The sequence below is a fragment of the Temnothorax longispinosus genome, unplaced genomic scaffold (assembly GCF_030848805.1).
Source record: "Temnothorax longispinosus isolate EJ_2023e unplaced genomic scaffold, Tlon_JGU_v1 HiC_scaffold_386, whole genome shotgun sequence".
Lineage (NCBI taxonomy): Eukaryota > Metazoa > Arthropoda > Insecta > Hymenoptera > Formicidae > Temnothorax > Temnothorax longispinosus.
In genome coordinates this window covers 1-10,749 of record NW_027270216.1, presented here as the reverse complement: position 1 = coordinate 10,749, position 10,749 = coordinate 1, and the positions used below count along the sequence as shown (strand labels likewise).

General features: G+C 45.7%; 1 long non-coding RNA gene across 1 annotated transcript; it reads left to right on the top strand.

The window, feature by feature from the left end:
- The first annotated feature begins 12 nt into the window (after positions 1 to 12).
- LOC139824467 (uncharacterized) lies at positions 13 to 10,583 on the top strand. Its single transcript, XR_011735109.1, has 3 exons — positions 13 to 3,366; positions 3,478 to 3,529; positions 9,206 to 10,583. It is a non-coding gene; the product is annotated as an uncharacterized lncRNA (long non-coding RNA).
- The last annotated feature ends 166 nt before the right edge of the window (positions 10,584 to 10,749 follow it).

Genomic DNA, 10,749 nt, shown 5'->3' with positions numbered 1-10,749 from the left:
TGTAACCGGACGGTACTACTGGAGGCACGAATCAACGCTACGTGTCCTTAGAAATCAACGGTCGCCACTCGGTTTGACCTTTGAACCACCGAGAAGGTAAGTATCGAACGATCTCTCGAACTATCAATTAGACTAATTCTCTTCCTTTTTCAGGTTCCTGCCACCGCTGGATCATCGCCGTCATCGATCGGGATCGTCGCTGCCACCGGAATCCAGGATCAACGAGGGACTTCGAGTGATCGACGCCAATGGATCAGGTAAGTAGAAGGTAAGTCCAATTTAATAAATTTTCGAAATTTTTTACGAAAAGGATGTTTAATTTATCCAATTATATTGATTTGGTTGTTCACAAAATTTCAAGTCACAAAAGATGTCGGACGCTCGTATACGTGGGCACACACGCCCCGTTTATCTACGACGCACGAACTTATTTCGGTCTAAAAAGGCCGTTCGTCAGTGTAAAGACGACAATTAACGCGTTCCGCGGGCGTTCCCGGTTGTTACGAATGTTGGCGAGCCGCAATTATCGCACTTGTATGACGATCGCGGTGACTTAGCGCGACGACGCAGAGCGAAGCTTATTACGTGTTACACGCTCGAACATCCCCGAGAGACTGCCTCGAGTTGTTTGTCTCGTTCGAGCTCCCCACCATCGGTCTCGTATATCCCTACTCCGACGTATATTCCGCTTTCTCTCGCCGCTAACTGCGCGTTGGCCTCCGGTAATTTTCCACGCGGGTGTTTACGCCGTTCGCGCCGAACCCCGTGGAAATTTCCACGCTCATTGCGCTCGCGCGGTCGCTCCGTCCTGGCAACGGGGTAGCCGTTTTTCAATTCGACGAATTTCGCGCGGCCGCTGACGCCGACCCGTGCGCCAGGTCTATCACTCGGTCTACAACCTCCATCCGGGCGACTTCCCTGAGGAAGACGTCCAGGTGCAGAGCACCGGGCTCGCCGACGACGCCGACCCCTCCTGACGCTTACTTCGGACCTAGTACATCACTTTCTGCGGTTCTTCCCCGCGGAAGATGTCCAGGTCGCGAGATGGCGGACGGTTCTATAACTTTGTTGCCGGTCGTCGGATTTCGACGGCGACCGGACACGGACGTTCGTGGGGGCATCCCTGTTCGTCAGGGATGTCTGTTCCCCGGGGATGACTCACCTGGGGCGAGTTCCCGGACGGTCCGCCATTTCGTTACCCGGGCAACGGGTCTCACCGGGACCCGGCTTCGTGGGCTCGGCGAAGTGCCTCCCGATGTCAGGAGTGTTCAACTCCTGTAGCCGACGCACCTAGCGCGATTTCGCGGACGGTTCGCTATCTCCTGTCCGCGTTCCCCTATCGCGTCGCCAACCCCGTATGCGTGACTCGGGGACCCCGTTCCCCCGTCAGGGACGTATCTTTCAATCGCAGTGCCATCGGTTCGGAAAATTCCCGACGGTCCGCCATCTTTCTCACCCCTGGCCGGATTTCGATTCTGACGCGCGTGTTGTGCTTCACGGATCTACCTTTGCGATCATAGCTGTTATTTTTACGCGCTTGTCGCATAGTCTTCAGAATTGCGGACGGTCCGCCATTTCCCTTTCGCGCCCCCCTTTTTGCCATTCTGTGGCGCGCATTTACCTTCCCGGACCTCGGATAACCGCCGATACGCTATCGCCGTTACTCCGCCAGCGTGGTCCGCCATTTTGTTGTACGTCTTCTTCCCGTGCCGTAGGCCGTCACGGTTCGTCCGTCATACTGCCTGGAAGCGCTCCGATCACCCACACGGGAGCCTCCCCTGTCCTGGAAAGTGTAGTTGGGCTCAAGCCCTGTCGTGCCGCCGCACGACCTCCCGTACCCGCGCCGACGGGAATAAAATCAAAACTGCGTAATTGCAAATTCACCAACTTTATGCCTCCTCGTGAGGGATTATGCCGCTTGAGCCTCAACAAAATAAACTTAAATCTATTGGCGCGGTGAGATAATCTTATGCCTAATAATGCGCCGGATGGAGTCGCTCTTCTTCCTACTATTACGCCCAAGAACAAATTAAATGAAACCAGGATCATCGTCATAAAAGGAAAACAAAATTACTCCTGATATCTCTCGACTTTATCCCCATCCTCGGGACGCGGACGCTTGACTTGTAACTAAATTGGACGTGGCTCCGCCTCGTCCATCTCGGGACCGCTGCTGTTGGTGCCCTAGTCGTCTCCGGTGATGCGTGCGGCTGCAAGGTCAACCGTACTTTAGCTTACGAGTCAATTAGGCTTAAAGGCCGGGCCACACGAAAAGCGGCGAAACAAACCCTACGCGGCGCGCGAAGTCGCGGACAATATAGGGTGTCTCAGAAACGATAAACTCGACTGATCACCCGGATAGCGAAAATACAAACGGCCGATACGGGCGGACCGAGACACATCCCATGGCGCGAAGGGCGACGAAGGAAGGGTGATGTCCTGCGCAAGGGCGCGATCAGTTGGCGGGTACCAACAATTGAACCCGAGATGTATCAGTCGAGTTTTTCGATAGAACGGCGCGCGTACGGGTCCCGTGAGAGCGACAAAACGAACTCCAGAGCAGTTGAGCGACGGGATCGCAAAATCGCGAACCCGCCGCGAGAAGCGACGATGGATTAGGGTTCAGGGGGACCTAAAAGGTACGACGGTACCACCCGCGACGTTATCCGAACACCGGGTCGCGGGATCTTAAACCGGACGCTTCCCGCGGGATATCGCAAGATAAAGTGGCCCAATGGGTCAAAGAAAGGACAACAGTGACGGGCCGTCGACATGCGATGAGCAGAACGGCAAAACGCGAACCGGAAGCCGCAAGCGATCATGGGCGACCCAGGTGTGCGGAGGGCGTCACCAAAACATCACCACGGGTGATAGCGAAACGCTCCAAGATTGTAAACGCGAAGTTCCGTTTCCATAATGAAACAATATTCGGAACGACGAAAGAATGTCCGAAATAAAATCGCAATAGGGGAGGAAACGAAACTTCGGGTAGAACCAAATGGAACATTCGTGAAAACGACGAGACGAGAAACTTCGAGAAAGCGTACGTGCTTCTATGGTCACAACCGGACGGAGGGGTTTTACCGACACACTCTGTGTGAGATTCGTTATCATCGGTCGCCACTCGATTTTGTTCACGAGAAATCGAGAAATATTTATTTATCGTGCACTGACCCTTCGCTGGACCTCGCTATGTCCCTCCTTTCCTGCTTCAAGCCCGCCTGCTGGGACTGTGGACCCTCGCTGGACCTTGCTTTGTGGACCGTCTCTGGGACTGCAGTAGCGTACCACCGGATTCGTCGCCCCTCTGGACCTTCGCTGGACCGCGTCTGGATCGTCCTTCGCCGGGTCGGGTAGCTCTGACAGGTAGGAATTACGAGAACGGGTGAGTCTTTCGCGTGATGAGTCGGGCAAATAATTATGATCGTAAGTTATTGAAGGTTAATTAAACAATTTATTCTTCCCGTTTCTTTACAGGTACTCCGATCGGTTCCTCCCGGACTTGGACTTTTGCCGCCCGCGTACAAACGTGAGTATAATTCGTGTCCCTATCAGACGTTACAATTCTCTTTCACGCCCGTATTTTCTGATATCGCGAAACGGAGTCCCCGTCCTCCGGCTTTTCCGCCCTTTTATAGTCGAGCTCGTTTCCCTACTCTTGCCCTGGCCCCGGCCAACTATCACGTACCCGCCGCATGGGGCCTTTGTATTATCGTTGTTTCGGCTCTCGCTCGCTTCCGCGTTCCAATTGTGATTGCTCGCACCTGTTACCCTACGTACAATAGATTCGGTGTACATTCCTCGGTTTTTCGGTGTTTTCGACGTTTGCCTATTGAAATCGCTCGCACCTGCTCCCCTGCGTACAATAGATTCGATGTACATTCCTTAGTTTTTCGGTGTTTTCGCCGTTCGCGAATTCGCATAGAAGCACGTACGCTTTCTCGAAATTTCTCGTTTCGCCGTTTTCACGAATGTTCCATTTGGTTCTACCCGAAGTTTCGTTTCCTCCCCTATTGCGATTTTATTTCGGACATTCTTTCGTCGTTCCGAATATTGTTTCATTATAGAAACGGAACTTCGCGTTTACAATTTTGGAGCGTTTCGCTATCACCCGTGGTGATGTTTTGGTGACGCCCTCCGCACACCTGGGTCGCCCATGATCGCTTGCGGCTTCCGGTTCGCGTTTTGCCGTTCTGCTCATCGCATGTCGACGGCCCGTCACTGTTGTCGTTTCTTTGACCCATTGGGCCACTTTATCTTGCGATACCTCGCGGGAAGCGTCCGGTTCGCGACCCGGTGTTCGGATAACGTCGCGGGTGGTATCGTCGTACCTTTTAGGTCCCCCTGAACCCTAATCCATCGTCGCTTCTCGCGGCGGGGTTTGGGTTCGCGATTTTGCGATCCCGTCGCTCAACTGCTCTGGAGTTTGTTTTGTCGCTCTCACGGGACCCGTACGCGCGCCGTTCTATCGAAAAACTCGACTGATACATCTCGGGTTCAATTGTTGGTACCCGCCAACTGATCGCGCCCTTGCGCAGGACATCACCCTTCCTTCGTCGTCCTTCGCGCCATGGGATGTGTCTCGGTCCGCCCGTATCGGCCGTTTGTATTCTCGCTATCCGGGTGATCAGTCGAGTTTATCGTTTTTGAGACACCCTATATTGTCCGCGGCTTTGCGCGCCGCGTAGGGTTTGTTCCGCCGCTTTTCGTGTGGGCCGGCCCTTAAGCCTAATTGACTCGTAAGCTAAAGTACGGTTGACCTAACCGAGTTCGCCGCTCACTCGCGACACTCGAGTCCGCGTAATCCGTCTCGTTTTATATTCAAAGAGAATGAACCTTTGTACACCGAATAAATAGCTTTTGCCACGGAATTACCAAAATAAATGCGTTTCATCTTAACTTGTATTAATAGTACCGCACTTGCTACCATTACGCGTAAACGTACCGCACGCACAAAGAAACGGAAAAGAAAAGAAACGAAACTTAAACTTAATTTCTATATCGGAAAATGATGTATTTTGCCAATATAGACTATGCCCAATAAACATTGACTCGTGTAATATAGCTAATAGATAAACTAATAAACGATTCGTTTCTAAGAATCTAAGCATCTTATAATCCTAAATTGAAAGATTTTCACTGACTCAAGACAAAATAATTATACGTTGATTAACATACGTTATCAGTTCTATTATAAAGCAGTTGTACTATAAAGAATAATTTGTACTTTTAAAAAAATTAACTTTTATCATTTGTACCTTAAAGAGAAAAAAAAATAACTTTTATAATTTGTACTTTAACGGAAATCAAATCATAGAACACGCGTCTGTAACCATTTAATGTAACATCTTTCACCAACTTATGTCAATGAATATTTTCATTAGGGTTATTAATTACGAACTAACCATTAAGAGACCGTCGTCTCTGTGTATATATTGAACTTAACGCTAATTTGCAAACGAAACTTTATTGTTATTAACTGCTTTTATTTCGGGAAAAGGAAATTTACAGGGTAGCCTGTCGCTTCGCTTCTCGCGCGCCTTTGGCCGCTGCCCGCTCGGTGGACTCACCGCCCTCTTCCATGCTCGCCGCGAGGCCTCTTCTCGCCGCCCGCTTCTTGGTCGCCTTCCTGGCCTTTATCAAAGGCTTGTCGAGTATCACGTCGTCCGTGATCACCGGCTGCTGTCGCTGCTCCGTCGGGGCTGCTCCGAGCGCAGTTGACGGCTGCAACGACACTGACCAAAGGCTCCGAGCCCTTTGTTCTACCGACTTTACCGGCCGTCGCTTTCGACTTCTCCGTGCAGCCGTCAGCTGCGTTCGGAGTAGCCCCGGTGGAGCAGCGACAACGGCCAATCGTCCTGGAGGACGTGCTGCTGTCGAAGTCGCTCATATGAGCGAGGAGAACGTCTAGGAAGCGAGCCGAGGCAGTGAAACGTGGCCTTGCGGCGACCCAGGAAGAGGGCGTTGATTCTACCGAGTGTGCAATGATCAACGGCGCGCGGGAAGTGAAGCGTCAGGCACCCCGGTAAAAGACAATAAAGACAAGCATTAGCGATAAGACGGTCCTATTGTATTAAAAACGTTCTGATTTTGAGCGGTGAACGTCAGAGTCTCTTGTAGTGCTAAGAATATGTTATTTCGTGTTTAAAAACATTATCTCCACATTAAAAATAATGTGATTTTGCGAGTTACAAACATAAAAAGGTTTGTTTGGGTATTAACAATTTTGGTTTAGCGTTATTAGCAAGTGCAATACCATTAATATGGTTTTTTTTCTTTGTTTGGTTTTATTTTTTTTTCTACCTAGCAATGCGATCAATGATTCTTTTTCATTTGTTAAAACAAAGGCTCAAACAATGTGACGTGTATTATTTGAAAAGCGGCGATAGCTAAATATCAAATACATTTATTTTGTTGATTTTGCGGCAAAAGCGATTTACTCGGTTTGCAAAGTTTATTTTTCTTTGTTGGTAAATGGTAATACGATTCGGATTACGCGGGCTCAAGTATCGCGAATGAGCCACGAAATCGGTCATGTCGACCGTACTTTATAGTTAGGGAGCTGGGTGCCAAATCGGTATATGATTTGTTCATGTTTCATATCGATAGGGATTAATGTTCAGATCAATACGAATCGATTTGTTCCAGTCAATTAAGATCCTACATCGCTGCGTTGTTGCGTTACAACGCTTCAAATTTGTAAAAAAAAAAAAGGGTACTAAATCATTTGTTCATGTCTGCCTCTGGGGCTGATGGTCAAAATCATCCTGAAAACAAAGAAAATCCATAAGGCAGACATCCAGGGCTCTGCATTATCACGGGACGTGGTTGTAAAAATGTAAAAAAAAAGCTCTACTAAGTCATTTGTTCATGGTTCTAGTTACGTCCATTCGATTTATTATGACTCCCTGAATACGAAAAAATTTTGCCAGACATTTTGCTTACTAATTTTGAGCTGTACAATTTTTTAAAATTCATGCATAGAATCAAGGGAAAGCGGGTATTACGGCTGATTATTGTTATTATTAATAATTTTACTATTATTATTTTTTCAGTAATTTTTATTAGTTCAACCTAACATGTAATAAAAAAGTAAAATAAAGCAAATAAATTTCGCAAAGAAAAGCAAAAATATTCAAATGGTTTGCCTTTGGAATATCAGAGGCCTGGATGTCTGCCTCATCGATCTTCTTTGTTTTTATAAGAAATCTAAACATCAGTCCAAGAAGCAGACATGAGCACATGATATAGCATACCTTTTTTTTTAACATTTTTGAAGCGCTATCAATTGACAATGCAGAGGCAACATGCTGGCAGACCATTTTTCTGTGGTCCTTCACATTGTCTTTAATCGAACAATTCAGGTCTGCCAAGTGTGCACTTCATATACACTTTTTTAAATCATAAAAAAATTGAAAAATTGATTACTACAAAAGTCAGAACCCTGGATGTCTGCCTCTTTGATTTTCTTCGTTTTCAGAAGGATTCTGAACATCAGCCTCAGAGGCAGACATGAACAAATCATATAGTACCCCCTTTTTTTTTACAAATTCAAAGCGCTGTCAATTGACAACGCAGCGCTACCATGGTGGCAGACGCGGTTCTTAATGTTTCTTATGATACAATTATCGCTATTAATAATGTCTGCCACATGAACAAATCATATAAAAATTTTGGCACCCAACTCCCTAACTATTAGGTTACGAACCAGCATGGCTTGAAAGCCGGCTCACACGAAAGAGTGGCGCTAGAATGAGAGGCGCGAGCGCGAAGCGCAAGATAAAGGCGCCCTAAGGAGATTCATGCGCGCGAGTTAAAAGCCGATTTACGATAAGAAGATTAAATTTCTACCTTTCTCCTATAGCGAATGGGTCACGCGTTTAAACATCGGGAGAATAAATTGTACGCGGCGCGTAAAGTTGTCGATTCGGCAACGCTCGATTCGTAAGAAGAGAACGATATATAGGGTGTTGCAAAAAATAATTAACTCATCCGGATCGCGATAACGCGAATACGGCCGATACGGGCGGACCGAGACACATTCCACAGCGTAATGGGCGACGCAAAAGGATGACCTCATGCATAATGGCGCGATTAATTAGCGGGTATCAATTATTCGAACCCGAGAGATTTCGACTGAGTTTCTTGACAGGATGGCGCGCGTGCAAGTCCCGTGAGAGCGACGAAACAAACTCCAGGGCGATCGAGCCGCTGGATAGCGAAATCGCCAACCCGAACCCCGCTGCGAGAAGCGACGATGGATTGGGGTTCAGGGAGGTTTGAAGGGTACAGCGGTACCATCCGCGAGGCTATCCGATCACCAGGTCGCGAGATCTCGAACCGGGCATATTCCGCGAGATGTCACGATATAGAGTGGCTCAATGGGTCAGGGAAATGACGGCATAGAAGTCCCGTCGACGTGCGATAAGCGGAACAGCAAAACGCGAACCGGAAGTCGCGAACAACCATAGACGACCCAGGTGTGCGGATGGCGTCACCAAAGCATCACCACGGGTGATAGCGAAACGCTTCGATAATGTAAACGCGAAGTTCCGTTTCCACAATTAAGCAATATTCAGAACGACGAAAGAGTGTCCTAAATAAAATAATCATCGTAATAGGAGAAAAAACGAAACTTCGGGTAGAAACGAATAGAATATTTGTGAAAGCGGCGAGACGAGAACTTTCGAGAAAGCGTACGTGCTTCTATGCGAATTCGCAAACGGCGAAAACATCTAAAAACTAAGGAATCTTGTGACGACAACGACGATGTCCTAACGGTCTCGCCGGCCGTGAAAAAGCGCGCCGTCGCTGAAGCCTCGTCTACAACGGCCGTAACAGGCGTAAAGGTTGTAACAGGTTGTAAGACGTAATCATTAGGTTATATTTCCATGAAAGTGGGTTGTAAACAAGGTTGTAAGTAAGAGGATTTATTTTATACAGACGTAACAGTAGATTTGTAAGACTTAAGACGCAATTATAAGAATTTATTTTTAATAAAGTAGGTTGTAAGTATCGTAATAAGGTTAGGATAGTGAAATGAAAAATTTTCATTTCTTGCGTTCTACATCCTACGTTGAACCAATCAGAGTGAAATATATAAAATTAGAAGCGTCTCATTCGCCTATACTACGATTTTGTACATCCAATAAATAAAATTTATTAAGTACTGGCAGTTCTATTCGAATCACATTGTATGTACCAGAGAGAAACCTGAGAGCGGCCATCCGGCTTCGGGGGACGTCTGTCCTAATCTGCCCTCTGAGAAAGTGGACGTCAACTACGGCGTTACGCTCGGTAACGATCAGAGAGGACTCGGGTAACGATACATGGGTTCGTATCCATGCTATGGTTCGTGTCCGAACTACTCAGATGGAGGAGATATGCTGGTCGCGCAAGCCTTTCCTCTGTCCGTGTACGCTAGGCCCTCGGCAAGCTTCGAGCGGGGAGAGAAGGGCAGACATACGATCTGCTGTCTCTCTTGAGCTGTGACGTTGCCGCTTTGTACGGGCCGGCTTGCCGGCTATACCACGATGCCACGCATTTCGGGTATCGCGTCTCGTGTCTCGCCGAGTGCCGAGTCTCGAGTTGACAAATCGACGATACGCTATACCTGCTATATACGTTACATTTGCTTGTATACAAATTTTAATTTTTATATTTATAATTAAATAAATATATATATATATATATATGTATATATATATATTTGAAATTTATAAATATATAAAGATTGCAAATGTAATTAATTAAATAAATATTTATAAACATAAAAACTAAAATTCGTAAATGTAATGTATAGAAATCACCGTTCTATGCTTTTCTATCTAAAAAAGTCTTACATTAAAAACCTTTACTTTGCATAATAAATTTTAAATTTAATATTTAAATGCATACCAATAATTATATTATTAACTATATTGAGAAAAAAATGGTAGTTTATAATGTTTCTTGCACTCTTATTAAATTTATTTTACCTATGCATGTTCAAGCGGCCAAATTACGAGCAACAACAGAAGGATAATTGGATAAAAATAAAAACACTTTCTTAAATAAACAATACACATGGGTAACAGTGAGTTCTATTATAATTCTCGTATAGTTCTGAACGTGTTCTAACGTTTATTTCTAAAGAGTTCTGACGATAAGCATTATTTATTCATATTTTAAATAATTTTTATCGACCAAGAAAGACGCATTTACGGGTGAGACGCTGTAGAAAATCTCGGAGTTCTGGCTTATATAAAATATTTTTCGTACAGTTCTAAGCATACTAAAACAATTTCTAAAGAGTTCCGGGCATTGGCAATGTTGTATAATTTTTAAATAAATTAATAACGCACGAAAGTCAGGAATTTATCGAGAATAGGGTCTTTCTCGAGCGATAAGAATTATTTAAAAAATGAATAAATAATGCTTATTGCCAGAATAAAATGGGACAACGTTAAAACACGTTCAGAACTACACGAGAATTATAGCAGAACTCACAGAACTGCCGAAATACGGCCAGCTTCTCACCTTATTTTCGATAAATTCCTGATTTTCGAGCGGTATTAATTTATACGAAAAAAAACAAAGTAGTAGTATTATACCTCGAAAAAACCTAAGCAGTATTATTTTTATTTCCAAAAAATTATTACTCAAGTGATATACATCACAAAATTACGTTACCTTATCAAAAAATGAGTCGCGCTTCAAGTGATCTATTATTACAATTACAAAAAAGAAATGATATCTTTTTTAAATTAC